Source organism: Loxodonta africana, chromosome 18, assembly GCF_030014295.1.
Source record: "Loxodonta africana isolate mLoxAfr1 chromosome 18, mLoxAfr1.hap2, whole genome shotgun sequence".
Classification (NCBI taxonomy): domain Eukaryota; kingdom Metazoa; phylum Chordata; class Mammalia; order Proboscidea; family Elephantidae; genus Loxodonta; species Loxodonta africana.
The window spans coordinates 66,588,921-66,615,552 of NC_087359.1; the positions used below are offsets into that span (position 1 = coordinate 66,588,921).

Consider the following 26,632-nt stretch of genomic DNA (forward strand, 5'->3'; position numbering starts at 1 on the left):
TCAAAGTACTACTAGCTTAGAAAAAGGAGTCCCGGTGGCACAATGGTTAACTGCTTAGCTGCTAACCAAAAGGCTGGCGGTTTGAACCCATGGCTGGGAGAAAGACCTAGAAAACTCTACAGGACAGTTCTACTCTATCATATGGGGTCACTGTGAATCAAAAATCTACTCAACGGCACTGAACAACAACACGCTTAGAAAAGTAAGCACTCAAATATTTGCTAAATGATTACGGAATTAAATGTGAAGATTAAATTTGGTATGTCAGCATTTTAATTTGAAAGTGCTGCATAAGATAATTTCCACATGGCTTAAAACCTTAATACAAGGCCAATCCCTTTTTTTCCTATATGATAGGGTAGGAGATTTCACTATGCTCTTCCTCAAACCACTTTTCCAGAAGGAAAAAATTATATATATATACACACACACACACACATATAAAACTAGTAAATTTCTCTTCGGTTGCAACAGATATGAACTCTGGAGACTAAGGCTATAGGGACCTCTCTGGAAAAAACTAGCAATTATTGGCCAAAAGAAAAATACTGAGGCAAACAAATACTGTGGTATTCCAGCAGGTTTCTAAAACAGTTCTAAGTCCTTCATTTATTGAAGGAAGAGTCAAGGTTATCCACAATAGTAAAGCAAGTTAATATGAGGAATAAATATTATAACAAGAAAACAAGCAAAAACAGAGCTATTAATACCAACTGAGAGTGCAACTAAGAATTTGTACCTCAAAGAATCTACAGCAGTAAGAAATATAATCAAGCAGTAATATGAAAAAAGTTCACCAATACAGCTTGCCCTAGTATTGAACCAAGCATCAAATTAAAAGGAATAGATTTCAAAAGTTATTTTAATGCTAGTATTTAAAAAAAAAAAAAAACCTTAGCCCAACCATGAACTACAAACTAGGAAACTGGCAAAACAAAAAGCCCTAACTTAAAGGACCATGACTAATCCCAATTATAAAATTTCTTTCACATCTCGTTTTTATCTTGAAAATTAAATTTTTCACTGTAACTCCCATAATATGTCCATGTTTAATACAACATACATGGTTTTTCTTGCGTCCTCAGGTAAATCTGGAGTTCCAGGATGTCTGTGCCATGTTTTACCCTGTAATTTTGTGTACATCCTAGTAAAATGTCCACCGTTTAGACGAGCATAAATTGACAGTAAAGTTAGAGCAGCCCTACCTTTGGAAAAAATGAGGCATGAATTTAAGTTTCACAGATAATTCAAATCATAAATACTATCACCAAAAAGTTCTCCTGATTTTAGTCTAAGCAGACACGTCAAGAAAAAAACAATTTAACAGCTGAGAAAAACTCATTTACCTCATATATAAAAATTGAATTTTATGAAATTCAGATAAGACCAAAGCATCAACATATATGACCTTTTTTTTACACGTCAAATTTTCAACAAAATAGCAGAAGAGTAAAATGATACCGTGTACCCATTGTCCAGGTTCAAATATCAAAATACGGCCCATCTAGTGTTATCTATATACCCATCCACAACTCTTCAACCTGCATTTTAAAGTAAATCTCATATGTCTACCTTTCAGTATACGTTCTAAAACAAAACCACATTATCAAACTTAAGAAAAATTAACAATAAATTGTTAGTATCAAATTTTCCCTTTTGCTCGATAAGGTTTTTTGTTTGTTTTACAATTAGTTGGTTGGAATAGGATCAATGCAAACAAGATGCCCACACTGTAGTATGTCTCTTTTAATTCACAGGTTTACTGAGCCTTTTTTATTTGTTGAAGAAACCAAGACACTTGTCCTATAGAATTTCCTCCACTGTAGAATTTACAGATTGCATCTTCCCATGGTGCCTCTGAACATGTTCCTCAATATCCTGTATTTCCTGTAAATCAGTAGATCTACAAGCTTGGTCAGATTCACATTTGAAGTTTCTACAAGGAAATTTCAAAGGCGGTACTCACTGTATCACATCAGGCGGGTGGGGTCCTCTTTCTATGATGCTAAAATTGATTTGTAGGCTCAGGTGCTATCGGTCTCACCTACTGGCTGTGACAGTTGCTGATGATTATTGCCTAAACCCACAACCCACTGCCGTTATTATTATTTCACTACAGGTAGTGAAATGGTGATATTCTAATTTTTCATTTTTTATAGAGAAAATATTATTTAAAGGACTATGAAGAAAAACTTCTCTATATAAACTATTTGATTATCTAAGAAAGTCTCAAAGTGCTAATGGTCTGCTTCTTTCCCAATGCTCTCAGAACAAGCTGGCTCCACAGCATCCTCCCCAAGGTGACCACTAAGGTGTTTTGCTGTTATTGCTGCTGCTGTTTTGGTTTTGATGTTACGAACTCATTGACTGTAACATGTCTGATGTGTTTCAATCCACAATTATTACTTTTTTTCTGCCCAAACTGCCCCAGTGGTCAATTTGTCCAGTGGGAACCTCTTCAAGTGAACTGCCCAGTGATGTTTGATAGCTTCCTTCCTTTCTGGTACGACAAGATGTTCTGAGTATTTCCAGCCCCAAACCTAGAATCAGCCATTTCTCCATGGAGCTCTAGTTCCTTTTAGTTGGCAACAGAAATAGCTTATCACACCCCCGTGACCCCTTCTCTTGAAATTCCCTGTCCTTTTTCTCCCCATTATTCCAGTGTCAATTCAAAGTACCCAACTGGCTTGCCAACTAACAAAGCTCCACATGGTTATCTGGCTATCTACCCAAGCCTAATAAATCTACTTTGCTATAGATCTAAAAAAAGGAAAGGGAAGGGGGACAGGGGAAGGAAGACAAAATTCAGAAACTATGCCACAGTTTTGTTTTGTTTTTTTTTGGTTTGTCTGTGTGCGTTAAGAAAGGCAAAATTAAAGGACTGAGCATACCTATTTCAAAGAACTATGAGTATGCAGACAAATCAGAATTAAAAGAGTAAAGCGATGGGAGTTAAGGCATGGAAAAGTAATATTAAGTATTTTATCTGCCTTCAGAATTTTCCTCCAATTCAAAATTCAGACAAGTTTCGCTTTATTATATACATTCATGTGGCCAAGAAATAATCAAACTTCAACTAGCAGTCAAGGAAATTTGTAAATGAACAAATGTAACTCTCTGAAATTTTAAATCAGCTCTGGAAAATGAATTCATAATTAAAATCTGATATGATGTCACATTAAGCCAGAGACCCAGAAGGGACAAGTGGAGTGAGAGCGCCAGATGGGCAGCCAGAAATACAATAAAGCCCCATAATGAGCAACAGTGTTCATTACTTCTTTCGAGAATATAAATATCGTTAGGTCTTCTCTGCAGTATTTAGACAAAGGATAATCTTTTAACGAATAATTAAATAGTCTTTCTACCCAAGCCCCAAGCAGATTCTAACAAATTGAAATATATCAATGTTGCTCAATGTGAATTTTAAACAACTGCACTTTCAGTTTATAATGAAAATGAAGATATAATATTGCTTGGCAAAACTTTTTTCTTTTTTAATTCAACAGTCCTGGCTTATTTCTAGTAATCTGTAAATATTCCATATATATTGCTTTCATTGATCCCTAAAACAGAATTTAAAAAAAAAAAAAATGAAACAGAGAAAATAAAGCTTCACCAATACTACAAAAAAATTACTACTAGCAATTATTCATCAGGCAAGAAGCCAGCCATTGAAATTACTGAATCATCTTTAGTCATAGTAACAAGAGACATCTGGTATCGGCACTGCTTTTATTGAAAAGAAACTCACCCAGTAACTGCTCACCAACTTACTAAGACTTGTTTACTCTTCTAATAGACACCTATTGCACAATTCTCATCTTACAGGAGAAGCGCTCTCTTGCTGATCTTCAGAACATGAAATCAGAGATCGCTTCAGTATGCAGGCCCACAAGTAAAAATAGAACACATACCAGGGATTCAAACTGAGAGGGGGAAGGAAGAACACGACAAGCCTTACTTAAGAAAACAACCTATGATTCTACTCAAAATCATAAAATGGATATTTTACATAATTTGAATACAGTGTTTAATAATTTAGGATGTACTTTTTTTACTTGACTAATAGGATTCTAACATCTGCTATTGCTATTTCAATGATACATTACTCAGAATTGCTATAAAACTTATTCTCAAAATGCAAATCTAATTCACTGCTGTTAATCTGAAGACCAATTTTAGCTTTCATTTTGGGTTTATTTTCTATCTACTGAAGAAGGCTTTAGATGTAGAACATTCTTTATATTAATTCAATAAACAAATATTAGTGCTAAATCAGTAATACGTATCAATATTGTATCCAGACTGCAATTGAAATAATCCTAAAAACGTTGTTAGGAGATGGTGCCCGACCACAACTGATGACTGCCCTGACAGGGAGCACAACAGAGAACCCCTGAGGGAGCAGGAGATCAGTGGGATGCAGACCCCAAATTCTCATAAAAAGACCAGACTTAATGGTCTGACTGAGACTAGAGGAATCCTGGCGGTCATGGTCCCCAAACCTTCCATTGCCCCAGAACAGGAACCATTCCCGAAGACAACTCATCAGACTTGGAAGGGACTGGACAATGGGCTGGAGGGAGATGCTGACGAAGAGTGAGCTACTTGTTATCAGATGGACACTTGAGACTGTGTTGGCATCTCCTGTCTGGAGGGGAGACAGGAGGGTAGAGACGGTTAGAAACTGGTAAAATTGTCACGAAAGGACATACTGGAAGGAGGGAGCGGGCTGACTCATTGGGGGAGAGTAAGTGGGAGTATGGAGTAAGGTGTATATAAGCTTATATGTGACAGACCGACTTGATTTGTAAACTTTCACTTAAAGCACAATAAAAATTATTAAAAAGAAAAAAAAAAAAACATTGTTAGGTCCCAGCTAGTTGATTCTAACTAATAGCGACCCTGTATACAACGGAACAAAACACTGTCCAGTCCTGCGCCATCCTCACAATCATTGCTATGCTTGAGCCCACTGCTGTATCCACTGTGTCAATTCAAGGATTAGGCATCAGATGTACCCAGCTTTTATGGTCCTTCATAGTAAATGAATTATTGCAATCTCATGAAACAACTTATGCTTTCAATAAACCAGTAAACCAGCTGCCATGGACTCGATTCCAACTCATGGCAACCCCATTTGTTTCAGAGTAGAAATGTGCACCATAGGCCTTTCAATTGCTTTGATCCTTTGCAAGTAGACTGCCAGGCCTTTCTTCCTAGATGCCCCGGGTAGAATCAAACCACCAACTTTTCAGTTAGCAGTTGTTCACTTAACCACATGTACCACCCAGGGAACTCCTATGCTTTCAATAAACCAAAACCAAGCCAAACCTGTTGCCATGTAGTCAATTCTGACTCATAGCAATCCTATAGGACAGAGTGGAACTGCCCCAGAGAGTTTCCAAGGAGAACCTGGGGGATTCGAAATGCCAACCTTTTGATGAGCAGCTGTAGCACTTAACCACTACACCACCAGGGTTTCCGTGCTTGCAACAGGAGTCAACAAAGGAGGCTACAGGAGACTAGGCCAGAAACAGAGACAAAGAGTAATGATATTTGAGAAAGAGATACTAATTGAGGAAGCAAATACAACTGTGAAAACTCAAGGAGGGGGAAAAAAAAAAACCACTGTGTGGGTCTCCTAAATAATCTGCCATTCACCCAGAAATTCCCTTTCAAACATCCCCTACAGATTAAAATTTACGGGGAAAAAAAAAAAACTCGTTGCTGTTGAGTCAATTCCAACTCACAACGACCCTACAGGACAGAGCAGAACTGCCCCATAGGGTTTCCAAGGTTGTAACTCCTTTCAGAAGCAGACTGCCACATCTATATTCCGGGGAGTGGCTGGTTGGTTTGAACCATTGGTCTTTTGGCTAGCAGCCAAGCACTTTACCACTGCGCCACCAGTGCTCCTCAGTTAAAATTTAGTAGCTGCTTAAACACTGCCATTCATTCGACGTATATTTACTGAATGCCCACTACGTGCTAAGTACTGTGCCATGTGCTAGTAATACAATCTAGTAGTCATTAGTGCTGCCCGACAACTATTTCTACTCCTCACCCCTTGCAGGCAGGCACCTGGTAAAATTACATTTCTTGGCCCCCTTGTGGGAGAGAGGCGCCATGTAACTAGATGTGACCAATGACTAGTGAGTGGTAGTGACTCCATTAGCTTCTGTCTGGAGATTTAATTGTTCGTGTGGTACAACAGCTTCCAAGTCTCTCTCCAGCACGTTGTTAGTTGCCATCGAGTTGATTTCAACTCATGGCGACCTATGTGTACAGAGTAGAACTGTGTTCCATAAGGTTTTCAAAGCTGTGAACTTTCAGAAACAGATCACCAGGCTCATCTTCCAAGGAGCCTCTGGATGAATTTAAACGACTAACCTTTTGGCTAGTAGTTGAGCCTTCAAATCAGTTCTCAAAAAATATATTTTATCCTGGCAGAGATGAAAAAGGTAGCAGTTCATCTCAAACTGCACTCATTGGCCAAGTACCCACAGTGCAATTACAGATACCCTGTGTGGCCAACTGACAGTAAACCTAGGGTAGAACGACGTCCTACCCTCCTCAGGGCACTAGCAAGCTCTTATGACTAAAGGCCATTCCATTAGAAACTTAATATGGCTTTATAATCTCCATTGGCTCCTGCCACCCTCCTCCCCCAACCATTCTGGACCTCTTTCACAATTCCCCTGGCCTTTCCAAACATCTGGCTTGTTGTTAGGTGTCATCGAGTGGTTCTGACTCACAGCGACCATACATACAACAGAATGAAACACTTGCTGGTCCCATGCCACGCTCACGATCGTTGCTGTTTGCTCCCACCATCGCAGCCACTGTGTCAGTCCATCTCGTTAGGGGTCCTCCTCTTTTTTGCTGACCCTTTTCTACTGTACCAAGCATGATGTCCTTTTCCAGGGACTGGTCCTGCCTGATAATATGTCCAAAGTACATGAGATGAAGTCTCACCATCCTCGCTTCTAAGAGGCATTCTAGTTGTTCTTCGCTCAAGATAGATACGTTCACTCTTCTGTAAGAAGAAAAAATTTTTTTTTCTGTAGTCCACGTTATTTTCAATATTCTTTGACAACACCGTAATTCAAAGGTGTCAATTCTCCTTCAGTCTTCCTTATTCATTGTCCAGGTTTCTAATGTGTTATGAGGCAACTGAAAATACCATGGCTTGGGTCAGGTGCATCTTAGTCCTTAAAGTAATCTCTTTGCATTTTAACACCTTAAAGAGGTCTTTTGCAGCAGATTTGCCCAATGCAGTATGTCGTTTCATTTCTTAACTGCTGCTTCCATGGGCATTGACTGTGGATCCAAGCAAAATGAAACCCGTGACAGCTGCAATCTTTTTTTTGGTTTATCATGATGTTTGTTGCTTATTGGTCCAGTTGTGAGGATTTTTGTTTTATGTCAAGGTATAATCCATACTGAAGACTATAGTGTCTTTGATCTTCATCAGTAAGTGCTTCAAATACTCTTTGCTTTCAGCAAGCAAGGTTGTGTCATCTGCATATCGCAGGTTGTTAACAAGTCCTCCTCCAATCTTAATGCTGCGTTCTTCATACAGTCCAGCTTCTCAGATTATTTGCTCAGCATACAGAATGATTAAGTATGGTGAAAGGGTATTACCCTGATGCACACCTTTCTTGATTTCAAATCATGCAGTAGTATCCCTTCATTCCATTCCAACAATTGCCTCGTAGTCTCATGTACAGGTTTCCCATGAGTAAAATTAAGTGTTCCAGGATTCCCATTCTTCACAATGTTATTCATAATTTGTTATGACCCACACAGTCGAATGCCTTTGCATAGTCAATAAAGCACAGGTAAGCATCTTTCTGGTATTCTCTGCTTTCAGCCAAGATTCATCTGACATCAGCAATGATATCCCTGGCTCCTATTAATTATCCTTTAGTCCCAGCTTAGACATCACTTTCTCAGTGATGCTTTGCCAAACTCCTCCTGCTCCTCTTATTTTATGGAAATTACAAGTTTGATTGACTGTCCTTCCTGCTAAACAAATATATGTCCTACAAGAAGCAATTTCTTCAGTGTCTCCCAAACCCAACAGCATAAAAAGTCAGTGGTTCAAATATTTGCCTAAAGAATGAAACTACCTTTGATCACAAACAAATTTTCCTTAGAAAAATCTGAACCTTCTTCCTAATAAACAAATGAGAAACTTTTATCCTGTATATAAAAATATATATATACTATGGCTAAAATAACTAACCTGGTGGAATAGTAGTTAAGAGCTACAGCTGCTAACCGAAAGGCTCAAATCAATCAGGCGCTCCTTGGAAACCATATGGGGCAGCTCTGCTGTGTCCTACAGGGTCACTCTGAGATGGCAACAGGTTTGGTTTTGGTTTTATTTGTAGTTACTTCATCTTCCCAGCCCCAGGCCTAGGCAATCTGTGTATTTTCTGTCTCTACACATTTGTATTTTCTGAACATTGCATATAAATAGAATAATACAATACGTAGTCTTGTGTGTCTGGCTTCTTTCACTTGTTTTTGACATTTTAAGGCTCATCCATGTTGTAAGCGTGTGTGTGTGTGTGTGTGTGTGTGTGTGTGTGTATGTGTATGTATATACATCTGAGTCGGAATCGACTCGACGGCACTGGTTTTGGTTTTTGGTTTTAAGGCTCATCCGGAAACCCTGGTAGCATCGTGGTTAAGAGCTACAGCTGCTAACCAAAAGGTCAGCAGTTCGAATCCACCAGGCACTCCTTGGCAACTGTATCGGGCAGTTTTACTCTGTCCTACAGGGTCGCTAATGAGTCGGAATCGACTCGACGGCAACGGGTTTTTTATGGAACACTCATCCATGCTGCGGCATAACCACGTATGTAGCATAGCACACAGTTATTTCAGCATCATTTGCTGAAAACACTATCCTTTCTCCCCTGAAAATTACCTTTGGGCACATGGTTTTATTCGCAGGTGGTCGAAATGTTCTAAAATTAGATTGTGATGATAATTATACAACTCCAAAAGTATACTAAAAATTACTGAATCTTACACTTAGAACAGTGGTTTTATGTATATAAACCAAGCTTCAATAAAGCTGTTCAAACAGACTGCTACGCATTCCCAAACAGAAGCTAAGAGGGTTCATATCCACCAGACCAACCCTACAAAAAATATTAATGTGAGTTCTGCACATGGAAGGGAAAAAGACACTAGGATCTAATTCAAAGCCATACCTAAGAAGAAAAATCCCTCATAAAGGGAACTGCATGGACAAGTATAAGGGCTAGTATTGAGCTAGTCATGCTTGATAATTCTAATTGTTTTGTCTTTCATGCTTTTTAACAACAAATGTATTAAAAGCAAGGATAAAATTATATTACAGGGCACATGAAATATAAAGACATAATTAGTGATATCAGCAACAAAAGGCAGAATGAATGGTATAGGTATAGAATTTCTTGTATGTTACTTAAGTTGGCACCAACTTACCACAGGATGCTATAAATATAAGCTTTTAAATGTAATATTCACGGTAACCACTAAGAAAATATCTAAACATCATACACAAAAAGAAATAAGGGAACCAAAATGGCTCATTACAATAAACCAACAAAACACAAATGCAAGCAAGAGTAAAGGACAAAGACAATTAACACCTTAAACCACAAAAAACAAGTAACAAAATGGCAGAAATATGTAATATCTTACTGAGTAATTACACTGAACGTGAATGGACTAAATGTTCCAATCAAAAGGCAGAGAGTGGCAGAACTGATTAAAATAAAACCCACCATTGTATGCTATTTACAAGAGACACACGTTAGACTCTAGAACACAAATAGGTTGGAAGTGAAAGGATGAAAAAAATACTTCACACAAATATAATAACCAAAAGAGAGCTGGGGTGGCTATCTTCACATCAGACAAAGTAGACATTAAGACAAAATCTGTTAAAGGAGATAAAAACAGATATTATATAGTGACAAAAGGATCAATTCATCAAGAATATTTAACCATGATTACATATGCACCTGTGATGGTTAAGGTCGTATGTCAACTTGGCTGAACAGTTACGGTGCAGTTTGGCAGCTGTGGAATGATGTGATCACCTCTAGGATGAGATCTGATATAATGTGATCACCTCCATGATGCAATCTGCTATGAGCAGCTAATCAATTGAAAGGGAATTTCCTCAGGCATGTGGCCTGCATCTAGTATAGGTGGACTTTCTGGCAAGGCTCATGGGCTTTTGCTCACTCTGGATCCTGCAGCTGGCTCCTGTTTGTCTGACTTCCAGTTCTTGGGACTTAAGCTAGCAGCTTACCTGACATCTTGCCTGCTGATTTTGGGGTTCATCAGTCTTCACAGCCTGTGACTCGGAGCCCTGCTGCCTGACTTGATGATCTTGGGTTTGCCAGCCCCCGTGGCTACGTGAATCAGGAGAAACCTCCAACCTGGCCCGCGACTTGGGACATTCCAGCCTCGACAACTGCGTGAACCATTTAATATAAATCTCTCCGTATATATGCTAATAAACTTTACTGGTTTTGCTTCTCTAGAGAGTTCAGCTTAAGACAGCACCCAACGTCGGAGCACTTAAATACATAAACACTGATAGAATTGAAGGAAGCACCACAATAGCTGGAGACTTCAATGTACCACTTTCAATACTGGACAGAACATCTAGAAAGATCGACAAGGAAACAGAGAACCTGAATAACACTATAAACCAACAAGACTTAACAGATGTATAGAGAACACTCCACTCAACAACAGCACAATATACATTCTACCCCAGTGCATATGGATCATTCTCTAGAACAGACCATATGTTAGGTCACAAAGCAAGTCTTGAAATTCTTAAAAGAATACAATCATACAAAGTATTTTCTCTGACCACAATGGAGTGAAGCTAGAGCTCAACAGCAACAAAAACTGGCAAACACACAAACATATGGAAATTAAACATCTCACTATTAAACGACCAATGGGTCAAGAAAAATCAAAAATTTCTTAGTCAAATGTAAATATAAACACATACCAAACCTTATGACATGCAACGAAGGGAGTACTCAGAGGGAAATTTACAGCAATAAATGCCTACATGAAAAAAGAGGATCGCAAATCACCAGCCTAACTCAACAATCCCAGGAAACTAGAAAGAGAAGAGCAAACTAAGCCTACACCTACAAGAAAGAAAATAACAACGATCAGAGCAGAAATAAACAAAATCAAGAATCAACCAAACCAGAAATTGGTTCTACGAAAAAAAAAAAGACTGCTGTAGGAAAAAAAGGAGAGACTAAGGGCTTGAAAATTAGAAATACGATTGTCCAAATGCGTACAATTAAACTGGAGAGTCTAAGCAAAAACGGCATGGCTGAAGACCAAGTCTTAATCTGGAAAGGAAGTGGACAATATGAGAATAAAGAGATATGAACTCAGTTAATAATAACATATCAACACTGGTTCATTAATTGTGACAAACGTACCACACTAATATAAGATGTTAATAAGGGAAAGTGAGTGCAGGGTGTATAGGAACTCTCTGTACTATCTTCACAATTTTTCTGTAATTCTAAAACTAAAAGTTTATTTAAAAGTGGGGGGAAAAAAAAAGATTATCATAGTGGTACTATTTCCCCAACAGCCATACCATATGCCTTGGACCCTGAAGAGGGTGGCAGACAGCAAAATTTCCTCATCTGTGCCACTGCTGCACCTGTAAGAGTTAAACATAAGCCAAACTGGAATGACAGTTTTTTTGTTTTGTTTTGTTTTTTCAGTTTCCACCAGGGAAATGTTAAGGGCTGAAGTAGCAGCAAAGGTATAATCCTAAGGGAGAGATGTAGAAACAACTGGAGAAGACACTGAAAATGCACTATTTCCCCAGAGAAACTACCATACCATAAAGGTTTCCAGCCTGATGTCCTAGACTTCTAATGATGATGATATAAACCACCCTGTACACTGCTAAACACAAAAAAGACAGTATTATCTCCTACTTACCTAGGGTTAAAGAGTTAACGTAAGGAGGCCTCAGAGTCCACAGTAAGGAAAGGTCTTAGAGTAATGCCCACAATCCTCTCTATATAGTAAGCCTTGCAATAGAAAATAGTTTTAGAATCCCAAAGGACAGAAGATGAGAAATAGACAAACTCGAAGTATCAAGTGCAGCCATGAGCCAAGAGTAGCTTCCTTTCCAAAATCACAAAGATTTTAGAGTTTAAAGAACAATACACTCTGGATTAAAAAAAAAAAAAAATTGTCTTTGAAGTATGGTGGCCCAAGTTTGGAATCTAGTTTCGCCATTTACTTGCTAAATAAATTTGAGAAAACAACTTCTTGATTTTGCTTTATGTTTCTTAAAGAGAATTGAGTACGTAAAAGGAATTTTGACGAGTCAACCTCAAAGTGTATGATTTTTACTAAAATTTTTAACACTGAAGGTTCTTTTTTCAGAATTTCAGTTTATCAGAAAGGTAAAATGTAGTAAAAAATATGACCCAATGTTAACAGAGGTAGCAAAGAGATAGCTGATATTTATATCATCTATATACATTTTTGTTTTTCCAAGATTCTGCAATAAACATGTTCATTTGTAATTTATTCTGGAATAAAAATCTTCATTTGTAATTTAAAAAATTATTTTAAAACATATATATTTCATTTTCTTCTAGAATATCTTGATTTAGGTTACTGGATATTCATTTTAAATACATCTGACTCACCCCCTATAAACGTGAAAAAGTCAAAAGAACATGACCCCACAGGTATCCTAGGACCTAATTAGGAAAGGGATAACTGGATCAACACTAATTTTTACATTTTCTATGTAGATCTGGAACCCCTGGTGGCAAAGCAGTTAAGTGCTGCAGGTGCTAACCAAAAGGTTGGCAATTCAAATCCACCAGTCACTTGTTGGAAACTCTATGGGGCAGTTCTACTCTGTCCTATAGAGTCACTATGAGTCAGAATCTACTCGACGGCAGTGGGTTTGGTTTTTTTTTTTTTTTTGGTTTATGTAGATCTAATTTAAATACAGCTAAAAAAAAAAAATAGGTATTTATGAAGGCTAGTCGTCTGAGTTGTGCCGCTGTGAATAAACTAATTTCCTCTTCTGGAAAAGGTAATCTGCCACCTACCTAGGTAGGAAGCCTAAGGCAGGGGATCAGAGAGAAACTTTGAAAACACAAAAAAATAAAAAAGTTTTAAAATTATAAGGAGTTAAAAAAAAAAAAAGCAGTACAGTCATGGTAGAATCAAGCTGGCTATTAAGAAACTGCTATGCGGGAAAAACAAGGACCTTGCTGAGACACTGAAAGTGTTCCAACAAGTATCACTTGACCAAAGCTGCACTTCAGACAAGCCAATGGGGAAAAGCATGCTAAAATGTGGGAGAACGTCTATACTATTATGGTATCCATATTGTAATTAGCAACCAGTATTTGTTTACAAAAGTCTACCTTCCCCACCAGAACATGAAGCCAGGGATTGTACCATGAAATCTGTTTCCCTAGTGAATCTTTATATCCCTAGGGCCTAGGCCTACTAGGCCTGGCATGTAGATGGAGTTAAATGTTTACTGAATGGAAGTGTTCTATTTTTTTTTACTTTCTACCTTAAAGGATTTAGTTCACGTGTGCTTAAGTCCTTAAAAAAAAAAAAAATCTTTTTTTTTTTTTGCCCTTAGGGGGGAAAAAATCTAGTATGGTAGTTCTTATCCAATCAATCAATATGTATTGATTCCCTGCTATGTTTCAGTCACCCCTGAAGGTTAACTGTGAAAAGTTAACTGTGAATATTCAACACCAAAAATCTCTGCCTTCATGGAGAGAATGTAGTCTAACTAAATGTCATTTTCCACCCTGTCCAATACGGTTTTACTCAAAGTGGGACCCATAAACTGGTACCAAGCCATCAAGTTATTACCGGTCAACAACACAGCAAGGACAAATTAGAGTAAGCGTTTAGAAACTCTTACAGCAATCTGACATTTTATATCTGATGAAGCCCTAGTGGCACAGTGGTTAACAAATATGGCTGCTACTCAAAAGGTCAGCAGTGCAAATCCACCAGGAACCCTATGGGGCAGTTCTAACTCTGTCCTCTAGAGTTGCTATGTGTCGGAATCGATTCAAAAGCAGTAGGTTTGGTTTTGCGTTTATATGTGAAGAATATTATAAAATGTGCCCTCGAGTTTACGTTTTTCATTTCATTTTTCTAAGAATTCATTTTTATCGGTTTTCAAAATATCAGTTCATAATGGATCGGAAATTTCAAAAAGTTAGTCTTTAAACACAGTTAATTTGCAAAACACTGGTCCAAAGCCCAGTTTTGATCTTGTCACTGCCCCCCCCCCAACAGAATTCTACAGCCCAGCAGTTTTTAAGATTTCCCACCTTTGGTGTTTGTTTGCAACCACTGCTTTCCCATTAGTTCAGCTCATCGTGTACTCCAACCACACTGACTATTTCAAGCACAAGCTTTCTGTCTGGTTTGTTCTCCTCCCTCAGCCACAAGCACTCTTTTATTTCCATGTGATCAAAGTTTACAGACCCTTTTAAGGTCTGGCACAAATACCACCAACTCCCCCTCAAAGCTGTCAGTGAACCACACAGGTAGAAATGAGCTTTCCCTGACTTTCTGTAACACCATAATGTGGCTTTTTTATGGAACATATTATTTTCTACAGACTACAAGTTCCTGGAATACGAATGCAATTATCTTATTCATTTGGTCCCTATAGCACACAAAATAGGCATCAAATTGTGCGTGTGTGCTTTCTCAGAAGGTTTACAACACTTAACAGATTCTCAAAGGCACCTACCAAAAAAAACCAAAGCCAATGCCATTAAGTAGACCCCAAAGGAGCCTAAGAACCCCCAAATTGTTAAAGAAACCACTCTGGTAAAAGGTTCGGGTTTCATCAGCAGGCAGATCCCATTTTTGCCAGCGGCTCCATCAACGTTCAGCAGGTTTAGCTTGGGAAAACTGGTCATTTCTCTGAACCTCAGTTTCCTTATCTCAAGAAAAAAAAAAAACTTTTTTTTTAAGGTGGTAATATTTACCTCAAAGGTTTGCCGTGAGAACTGAATATAGCCATGTATGGAAAGTGTTAGGATCACAAAGCACATGTAACAGGCATTTAATTTAGTGATTTAAGTTTCCTTTCTGAGCAGGCTTATGTCCTTAATTTTTTTTTTTTTTAATTACCAACTGTTGCCATCTCTTAAGGCTTGAGTTCACACTATTTTCTTGGAAATTTACTTACTATATATATCTTCAACAGGGTTAGCTGCCTCTCAGAAACACCTGTTTGTTTTAAATCTGTCAACTTTAGATTTCTGTCATGCACGATTCTAACTAGTTTCCTCTGTATCTAATAAATGAAATGTTTTTTTAAAAAACAAGTATATAACCTCATGCTCTTAAGAGAACTGACATCTTGATTCTGCTGTGCCTAAATACAGTCCTCTTCCTATGAAGCTTTCCGTGATCTCCTTGAACTCACCCACAATTGATCACTCCTTCCTCAATTCCACCTTCTGTTCCTTGAACATGTGTGTATCCCTTATACTATATTATAACTTTGCATAAATGTCCATCAACCCCTACTAACTGTAACACCTAAAAGTAGGGATACTAGATTAATTATCTTTGTACCCACCCAGCATTTCTCAATTTCACTGCATATAAGGGCTCAATAAATGAACTTTTATACTGACTTTTTCTTCCACTTTCCAAATGACAACACAAGAAATTTAAGTAAGAACTATTTTAAATTCAGGTAGAATCTCTAACTCAAACCACAGAGATCTCTATTTCAACTTCCTGTTCCTTGGGAGTGTTAATATGGCAAGTATATGTTGCTAAGTTTTAACAATGAACAATAAGTTTAAAATAAGAGTTCTCCACTTGAAAAACTGCTTGATTGGAATGCTTCGGTTGCAAGTAACTTTTTACTTTTATTTTGAAATATAGATTCACAGGATAATGCAAAAAAAAAAAAAAAAACAGTATTGAGAGGTCTCCTATACACTTTACTCAGTTTTCCCCAATGCTATTGTACATAACCATAGTACAATATCAAACCCAAGAAACTGACACTGCTGGGGTCTTAAATGCTAGCAAGCGGCCATCTGAGATCCATCAGTTGGTCTCAACCCACCTGGATCAAAGGAGAATGAAGAACACCAAGGTCACACGATAACTATGAGCCCAAGAGACAGAAAGGGCCACATGAACCAGAGACTTATATCATCCTGAGACCAAAAGAACTAGATGGTGCCCAGCCACAACCGATGACTGCCCTGACAGGGAGCACAACAGAGAACTCCTGAGGGAGCAGGAGAACAGTGGGATGCAGACCCCAAATTCTCATAAAAAGACCAGACTTAATGATCTGACTGAGACTAGAAGAATCCCAGCTGTCATGGTCCCCAAACCTTCTGTTGGCCCAGAACGGGAACCATTCCCGAAGACTACTCATCACCCATGGAAGGGACTGGACAATGGGCTGGAGAGAGATGCCGATGAAGAGTGAGCTACTTGTATCAGGTGGACACTTGAGACCGTATTGGCATCTCCTGTCTGGAGGGGAGATGGGAGGGTAGAGAGGGTTAGAAACTGGCAAAACAGTCATGAAAGGAGAGACTGGAAGAAGGGAGCGGGCTGACTCATTGGGGAGAGAGTAAATGGGAGTATGGAGTAAGGTGTATATAAGCTTATATGTGACAGACTGACTTGATTTGTAAACTTTCACTTAAAGCACAATAAAAATTATTTAAAAAAAAAGAAACTGACACTGGTAAAAATCCACAGAGATTGTGGATTTCATCATTCGTTTGTGTGTGTATGCATAGCTCTATGCAATTTTATCTATTTGTAAATCTGTGTAACCACAATCAAAATACAAAACTATTCTATCACCACAAAGATCTCTCATGCTACCACCTTACAGCCACACGGCCCTCCTGTCCCTAACCCCTGGAAACCACCAATCTATTACCCATCTCTATAATAGTGTCATTTTAAGAATGTTTTATAAACGGACTCACAAAGTATATAACCTCTTGAGATCTGCTTTTTGTTATTTAGCACAATTCCCTTGAGATCATTCAAGTTGTTTTGTGTATTCATAGTTTGTTCCTTTTGTTGCTGACTAATATTATTTGATATGGATTAACCATAAACCTGCTGAAGGACATCTGGGTCATTTCCAGTTTTGGGCTATTACTAATAAAGCTATTATGAATGTTTGCATACAGGTTTTGTAAGCTGAACAAAGAATCAGAGCTGAACTATATCAAAACGAATGTGGCATCAGAATTTAGGAAGACTCATTAACAACCTACAGTGTGCAGATGACACAACCTTGCATGCTGAAAATGAACACAACTTGAAGCACTTACTGATGAAGATCAAAGACTACAGCCTTCCATATGGCTTACGCCTGAACATGAAGAAAACAGAAATTCTCACAACTGGACCTATAAATAACACCATGACAAATGGAGAAAAACTGAAGCTGTCAATGATGTCATGCTACTTGAATCAACAATCAACGTCTGGTGAAGCAGCAATCAAGAAATCAAACAACATATTGCACTGGTCAAATCTGCAAAAAAATACCACTTTAAAAAGTTTTAAAAAACAAAAGATGTCGCTTTGATAACTAAGGTACGCCTGACCCAAGACATGGTCTTTTCATATGGATGTGAAAGCTAGACAATGAAAAATACTGAAGAACTGTGTTGGGAAGAATACGGAATATACCAACTGCCAGAAAAGCAAACAAATCAGTCTTAGAATAAATACAATCAAAATGCTCCTTAGAAGCAAGGATGGCAAAACTAGCTTATTTTGACATGTAATCAGGGAAGACCAATCACTAGAAAAGGACATCATGTTTAGTAAAGAAACAGACTATCAGGAAAACGCAGGAAACCCTCAATGAGATGGACTAAAACAACCGCCACAACAATGGACTTAAACATACCAAGGATCATGAAGATGGTACAGGACTAGCTGTGTTTCATTCTGTTATGCACAAGGTCACCATGAATTGGAGCTGGCTTGACAACCTGGGGTCACCGTGAGTCAGAGGTCAACTCTATGGCAGTTAACAACATCATCTAACGATACTAAATATTTTTCCATTTACTTCCCTGCCATGTATATATACCCTCTTCAGTGAAATGTCTATTCATGTCTTTTGCCCATTTTCTAATTGGACTTTTTTTTTTTTTTTTTACTGTTGAGAGTTCTCGATATATTCTACATACAATCTTTTGTCAAATATATGGTTTGCAAATATTTTCTTCCAGTTTGTAGCTTGTCTTTTCATCTCTTAACAGGGTCTTTAATAAAACAAGTTTTTGTTTTGTTTTTAATTAAATCCAGTTTATCAGTATTTCCTTTTATAGATTATGCTTTTGGTGTCATATCTAAGAACTCTTTGTCTTGAAATAGAAACCCTGCAAAGTACACCTTTGGGGAACCCTGGGTGGAATGGGAAAGGGCGAGAGTGCTGAGACAAAGCAGGGATTAAAACCAATGTCACAAAACAATTTGTGCATAAGTTTCTGAATGAGAAACTCATTTGCACTGTAGACTTTCACCAAAATCACAATTTTTTTGAAAAAAGCACAATTTACATAAGAATAAGAAAATGATAATGAAATTAAAGTACGCACTTTCGAAGCAAATCAAAACAGAGAGTGTCTCCTCACATTAAGGACATTTAAAACTAATCTCCATTTGATAAATTGCTCTCTGAAACCAACGTTCATTTTATAAGAATAAAGCCAAAATAGCTGCTTGGTAAAAGTTTAAATAGGTTCTTTTTGTTCATAAGGAGCCCTGGTGGCACAGTGCTCAGCTGCTAACCAAAAGGTCAGCAGTTTGAACACACCAGCCACTTCACAGGAGAAAAACGTGGCAGTCCGCTTCTGTAAACTATTTACAAGCCTTACAACCACTCTGACAGGGATCACAATAGAGGGTCCTGGATAGAGCAGAAGAAAACGTAGAACAAAATGCAAATTCACACAAAAAAGACCAGAATTACTGGTCTGACAGACTCTGGAGGACCCCCCCCTCCCCAGACTATGTCCCCTGGACGCTCTGCTAAGGCAGAACTGAAGCCACTCCTGAAAGTCCACCTTTCAGCCAAAGGTTAGACAGGCCTATAAAAACAAACAATAACACACATGAGGAATGTACTTCTTAGTTCAGTCAAATGGGCAACATCTGCCCAAAAGCAAAGATGAGAAGGCAGACAGGAACAGGAAAACCAGACAAATGGACACAGAGAACCCAGAATGGAAAGTGAAAGAGGGAGAGGGCTGCCATATTGCAGGGATTGCAACCAATGTCGCAAAACAATTTGTGTATAAATTTTTGAATGAAAAACTAATTCGCGCTGTAAACTTTTACTTAAAACACAATTGGAAAAAAAATGCTAAAAAAAATAAAGAATGATAATTTGAAGCTGTTATGCATAAAAGAGATTGAAAATTGGTTTCTAAGGAAAAACAAGTCATTACCTTTAAAATAAATGCACGAAATGAATATGTATTATAAAAAATTTTAGATAATGCTATACTATAGATGGAAACCCTGGTGACGTAGTGGTTAAGAGCTATGCAGCTGAACAAAAGGTCAGCAGTTCAAATCTACCAGGCGCTCCTTGGAAACTCTATGACGCAGTTGTACTCTGTCCTACAGGGTCGTTATGAGTCAGAATCAACTGGACGGCAATGGGTTATACTACAGATAGCAGCCCTAATGGCGCAGTGGTTAAGACTTATGCCTGCTAACCAAAACGCCGGCAGTTCAAACCCACTAGCTGCCCCTTGGGAACCCTATGGGGCAGTTCTACTCTGTCCCATAAGGTCACTATGAGTCAGAACTGACTTGACAGCAACGGGCTTGGTTTTATACTACAGGTAATTCAATAATAAAAATAACATTTCCTTTGAGAAAAACATATTTACAACCTGGGAAATCCTATGGGGGCAGTTCTACTCTGTCCTATTGGGTCATTACGAGTTGGAGTAGAGTCAATGGCGGCGGGTTTGTTGTTTATATTTTTAACATATCCCTAACTAATGGAAGAGCCCCTGAGTGGTGCCCACAGTTAGAGTTCGGTTGCTAATCAGAAGGTTGGAGGTTCCAGTACACCCAGAGGCACCTCAAAAGAAAAGCCAGGTGATCTACTTCCCCAAAAATCAGCCATTAAAAGCTCCGTCCAGCACTGTTCCAGTCTGACACACATGGGGTCACCATGAGTCAGAACTGACTTTACAACTGGTTTTTTGGAGTTTTTTGTTTGTTTCTTTTTAATTAGTTGACAAAAAGGGCTCACAAAAGCACAAAAAGAGCGGTAGCCAATTTTTCTTTTTAAGTTAATTGAAATTGATGTAAAACATAAATATAAAATACTTCCACTTACAAAAATTAACTTTTCACAAATTTTCTAGAACTTCATAAAAAAGAGGTATATATTGGTACAACAACGAATTATTTTTTCAACAGTTTCTCTGAGGGCCAGACTCTACCAATGGAACAGCACCAAGGAAAATTTCTGATTTACTCAAATAAGCCTATCTCACACTAGGAGAAAAAGTTTAAAATAAGGTATTTAAACATTAAAAAATTTAAATATATTATTTGTTGAAAATACAGTTAATTCCCCACTCTCGTTTATGTGTTCATACCAGTAGTTCATGTTCATTACCAAAATTTGGAAAACGTTTTCTTTTTCCTATTTGTGCTTCTCTGTACCTGAAATGCCATCCATTGATATAACTATACGTTTCCCTTGACAGACTGTTTTCATAAGCATATATTATGTTTTCTTGTCTGAAAAGTTATTTTAAATTTTATTTCCTAAGAATCAGTGAAAGATGACACAAAGATCCTTGGAGGTGATCTAGTGCTCTAAATTCTAACAAAAATAGAAAAAAAAAAATTGGATCTCAATAATTAAGAAATGCCAAATTCTTCATCCTAAATTGAACCAAGCCCTGGTGGCACAGTGTAAGCACTCAACTGCTAACCAAAAAGTTGGCAGTCTGAACCCACCAGCTGCTCCACAGGAGAAAAGATGTGGCAGTGTGCTTCCAAAAAGATTTACAGCCTTTTAAACCCTATGGGGCAGTTCTACTCTGTCCTATAGCGGTGCTACGAGTCGAAATCCGCTCGATGGCAGCAGGTTTGGTTTTTGTCTTATTTTTTTGTTAAACTGAACCAAGCCCATTAAAACAAAATAACATTTAACATTTTGCACGCTTATAACATGCCTAACACTACAGTTTAACAGAAATCACCATACCCTCCCCCCAAAATTTTTTGCACTTAAGTACCCAAAACCAAATAACCCTACGATTAAAACTCATCTAGATACTGCAATTGAGCACTCTTCACCTCAGAAAAGGAAGTCAAAAGGCAAGAACGACATAGTGGAAGTCACCGGATTAACTGAAAGTCGAAGCGTCGAACCCACCTGCAGCTCTGAGGGAGAAAGATGTAGCAGTCTGCTTCTGTAAAGATTTAAAACAAAAAAAAAAAAAAGGTCCTCCGAGGCACTTCTACCCTGTCCCACAGGGTCGCTATGAGTCAGAATCAACTCAACTACAGTGGGTTTTATTCACTGGATCATCAGATTTTTCCACATTAGACCTCACCCTATTAATAATCAAGGCATCTAATTTCACAACTATATATGTAGAAGCATCACAAAATAAACGTTTACTAACTTAAATATGTTTACTAACTTAAAACTATATAGCAAAACCATATGCTTTGGTACTACATTATAAAAAGTAATACAGATCATACTACTATATCAATAAACAAATATCTACAAATAGTAGAGTTTACTTCAACATTTTAATATACTCAAATATATATGTATGTGTACATATTTAGGAAATGAGGTCATCTATCACAAAAGACTGATGTAGAAAGTATGTTTCATTCTGAAATATTTATAGAAAATTAAACTGTTTATGAAAAATTCATTATCAAAAAGGTTCACTGAACTAGAGAAATTATAACTTTAAATATTTTACTCTTTAATGTTAAGAAAATTTCACTTATTCACTAAAAAGTGAACTTAAGACTACTTTGGATTCTATAACACATCAGAGGAAATAATTCCTCAGTGCTCCCTTAATTATCCAAAAATCCACAGCCATCAAGTTGATTTTGAGTCACAGTGACCCTACAGGACAGAGCAGAACTGCCCCAATGAGGTTCCAACGCTGTAATCTTTACAGAAGCTGACAGCCACATCTTTCTCCCAAGGAGCAGCTGACAGGTTGGAACCGCCAACTTTTCAGTTAACAGCTAAGCACTTAAGCACTATGCCACCAGGGTTCCTTCCTTTAAGTACAGAAATTGTAAATCACCTGATGCCCCCCACCAAAACGTTTGTTTCATTTACGCATTTTTTCTGACAGAACATTCAGTACAATACGTAGCAGCTGTATTGTTCCCTCAACGGTAAGACTGCCATCCGTAAAAATTCCGAAACTTTGTTAAATGAGCAGTTTGATGTAAACTTACTTTTAGACTTTTCTTCCATTTCTAAATATGTGGGTTAACAACTCTTAATAAAATGCTTATCACTCAGACTCTTCCACTACTAGGTTGTCCCTGGTCAATAATCAATTACTCTATTTCCGCTGAGTTTGAGGCTGTTAACGAGATTATATGTCAGAGTGCCAATATATTATAGAATGGCCAATAAAACGATTGCCATCGAATCAATTCCAACTCACAGCAACCCCATAGAGCAGAGCAGAACTGCCCCAGAAGGTTTCCAAGGAGCGGCTGGTGGATTCCAACAGTTGACCTTTTGCTTATCAGCTGAGCTCTTAACCACTGCACCACCAGGACACCAGAAGGGCCAGTAAGAAGCATTAAATCTTTCTAACGCCTCCCTTGAAGAGTATTCTTTGAATTTCCTATTAACACCAGGACTGCTTAGGAAACACAGAGCATCACAAAAGCTGAGAACTGGGCTAACCTGCAGGTGGTCCTCCAGGAAAAAAAGGAAACAAAGCATGAGGACCTTACAGTGTGGCTCAGAACCACCAGTTTCAGAATCGCCAGAAGCACTGCTGTAAGATTGGATTCCTGGACCCCATCGAGACATGCAGATGGGTTGGAGGCCAGGAATCTGTATTTTTAAGACTCTCCAGATGATTCTATTGCACACTTAAGTCTGAGAACCACTAACCCATTACACCAACCTGTTTACAGGGGCAGCCAGGGAGCCAGAGATTTGGGGATTTTCCAAATTAGTTTAAAAGACATAAGATTTCTACAGTAAAAGAAGTTCGATTATTTTATTCCTATTGCTTAAAAAAAATTCTTTTACTTCTAGAATGACAGTTGTCTATGAAAGCGTAACTAACGAAAACTATGTTCTTGACATTAAAAATAATAAAAATGCAAATCATCTTTTTTAAAAAAAACTTCCTCTTGCTTGTTATATAGTAAAATTTAGTAAGTTTAGAGTAGGGAAAAAGTCTAATTAGTCCAATTTTTTTTTCTCAGAGTTACTGCCAACACCAAAAAGCTCAGCACTACCTTTAGTTTCCAGTATTAAATTCAAAGGCATTTTCCTCGATGCTGCAGAATGATGGTCTTATGCTGACAATTGTTAAAATATACTTTGTATAATTACCTTAAAAATCTCACTTAGGTAGACACATGAGGGCAGGTGCTGTCCAGAGGCGAGACGACAAGGCAAAGAGGGACAGGAGCTGGTTGAATGGACAGGAGAAGGAGAAATACAAGGTGGGGAGGAGGAATGTGCTATCACACTATAGGGAGAGCAACTAGGGTCACATGACAATGTGTGTATAAGTTTTTGTATGAGAAACTGATGCAAACTGTAAACTTCCACTTAAAGCACAATAAAAAAAATAAAAAGAAATCTCCCTTAGAACAACATAGTCTCAATAACAAGAAGACCCTGAATTTGACTCCAGCAGTAACACATACTATCTATGTGATGGGCAAATCACTTAACCTCTCTAAGCCTCCATTTCCTTATGGGGAAGATTAAATGACATAATATATATAAACTGCTCAGTGCAGTGTATGGTACATATTATCCCCAGTAAACGGTAACTCATGTTAACATGCACACCAAAATCTCTCTGAAAAGGCACACAAAAAAGGTGTCAATGACAGCTGTTTCCATGAAAACAACTTGGGGGTCAGAGATGAAAAGACATTTATAAATCACCATACCTTTGGGCTGGAAACCCTGGTGGCGTAGTGGTTAGTCCTACAGCTGCTAACCAAAAGGTCAGCAGTTCAAATCCACCAGTTGCTCCTTGGCAACTCTATGGGGCAGTTCCATCAAGGGTTGGAATCGACTCAACCACAACAGGTTCCGGTTATACCCTTCTGTACTCTGCATTTTTAACCACTTTTTAAAATCGTTTCTTGTGCTATGGGATTTCTTAGTACTCAGCATAATGCATTGGAAAAGCTGAATTACCACTACTGAATTCGCAAAGTAAGTCACACTCTAATAATATCTGCAAAGAAATACAAGACCTATCTGATTTCATGAATGTTAGTTGTTCTTACCTGCTTCACAGGAGCCATAACGGTCTTCACTAAGACACCTTATGTATTATTAACCCGTGGTTTTCAACCAGAAACACTTCTGTCCCTCAGGGGACATTTGGCAATGGAGACATTCTTGGCTGTCACAAACGGGAGTGGGGAGTGGGAAGTAATACTACTGCTGTCTAGTGGGTAGAAGCCAGGAATGCTGCTAAACATGCTATAATGAACAATCCAGCCCCCTGCAAAAAGAAATCTGGCCCAAAATGTCAGTAGTGCCAAGGTGGAGAAACCCTGCAAACTAAAGAACCATTTTACACAGCTCTCAAAGTATCCAGGTTCTTCATTACATTTACAAAAACAAAACACACAGACACTAAATTCTCCACACAAGTAATGAAGTAAAATCTAGGGCTAGAAGACGAGGGGCTCCATAAAGTAGCCATTGTTTCTGAAATTCAGCAGACAGAATGCCTTACAGGTTTGCCTATCTACTCATTTCAAGGCTTTTAAAACATTTATTATCAAATGTTCTCTCTAGACAAGCTCAAGGGATTACAGTTTACCATTCTTTCCTGTTTTCAAATGATATTTAAGTACCACAAAGCTCAAACAACATACTACTAAAATACAACAGGGCCTTTATTTTATTTTGTAGTTATCAAGTCTTCACAATAATCTCACTACTTTTACATTTCACTTAATAAACTGCCTTGGCCTATTTTATACATTTTGAGCACGTCAAAGTCCTTCAAAATTTTAAGAAAAGTTAAGAATAGTTCCATTGTTTCTGATCAAGAAGGCAAATTAATTTAAGTAACTTTATTATAAGCCTTGAAAATTTACAAATTAAGTCACTCTCTCCTCTAACCTTAGAATATATTTTAGTGTGTTCTATCCGAAAGTTAACCATTAATACAGAGCTTCTGGAAATGTTTTAACAATATTTGAGGTTTGTCTTGTCAATAAAGAGTGCAAAACTGAACCAAGTGACCACCAAAAGCTAGAGATATTTCACAAACAAGGCAGGAAGTAGTATTAAAATATCGCTGTTACTGGTCGAACTTTAAATCACACTTTCTTAGCACTACCTTCTTTGACATCCTTTAAAATGTATATATCCCCTATTATGTAAGAGAACACTTCTTAGTACCTTAACAACCCTTAATCACTACATAATAAAAACCTACCCTTAAAGAATTTGAGAAACAAAGGAAAATCTTAATTCCTTCCTCCAAAACAAAACAAAAAAACAGAAGGTCTGTTTGCAAACACAAGATGCAACAAATGTGTTTTTCCTTCGTTGTTTTTCCAATATAGTCTTCCGGATGGATCAGAACTTCTGCATCCAAGTCACTCCCCCTGAGCATCTAGAACTTCGTCCAAACCTGCTTGCTCATGGTCTAATAATAAACCTAATTATACAATCTGTAACAGCCCCTGACAACCTCTTCCTTATGAAGCCGAAAAAGTGATTTAACTAACACTTCAAAGTCTTAGGAAATCTATTTCAAAAACAGATTTCTTCATTCCAGCCTTGGGCTTCTCCCGAAGGCCAGGAGCTGCCAGCTGCAGAGCGGGGAGGGGAGGATCAGCCAGGTCTGAGAACGCCACGCTGGGCGTTGGACAGCAGGGGTAACTGCTGGTTCATTTCTCTTTAAATCTGGCAGCACGTGGGGCGGCATTGTGGAGCCACCGACCCACCTCCCCCTTACACTCCGCACACGTACGTCTCCAGTGCGCATGCTCCGCTCACACAGTCCTAGCAGAGTAGGAGCCAACCCCCTAAAAAGTCAACCTGGAAGCCGCAAACGGCCCGAGGCCGGGACAATGGGGGAGGGGGCACGCAGGCCCTTCTGGGGAGGCCGACCCAGCCGCCGCCCGAGCCCCAGCTGCGGGCCGCAGCCCCGGAGGTCTGCGGGCCTGCGCAGGAGCAGGAACTGCTCGGCGCACAAAGCCCCGAGCCGCCCAGCGAGCGGCTCTCCCTCCGGCCGCCCCTACTCTCCCCCAGGCGGGCAGGCGCAGCCGGAGCCCGTGC

General features: G+C 38.5%; 1 protein-coding gene and 1 long non-coding RNA gene across 2 annotated transcripts in view; both read right to left on the minus strand.

Moving 5' to 3' along the window:
- The window catches only part of UBE2G1 (ubiquitin conjugating enzyme E2 G1), a 122,636-nt gene that overhangs the window by 94,755 nt on the left and 1,249 nt on the right, over positions 1 to 26,632 (minus strand).
- LOC135228115 (uncharacterized) overlaps positions 1 to 26,632 on the minus strand; it is a 54,402-nt gene extending 27,770 nt beyond the window's left edge. Inside the window, exon 1 of the long non-coding RNA XR_010318435.1 lies at positions 1 to 26,632. This exon is cut by the window's left edge and continues 15,234 nt beyond it. This is a non-coding gene — a long non-coding RNA (uncharacterized LOC135228115).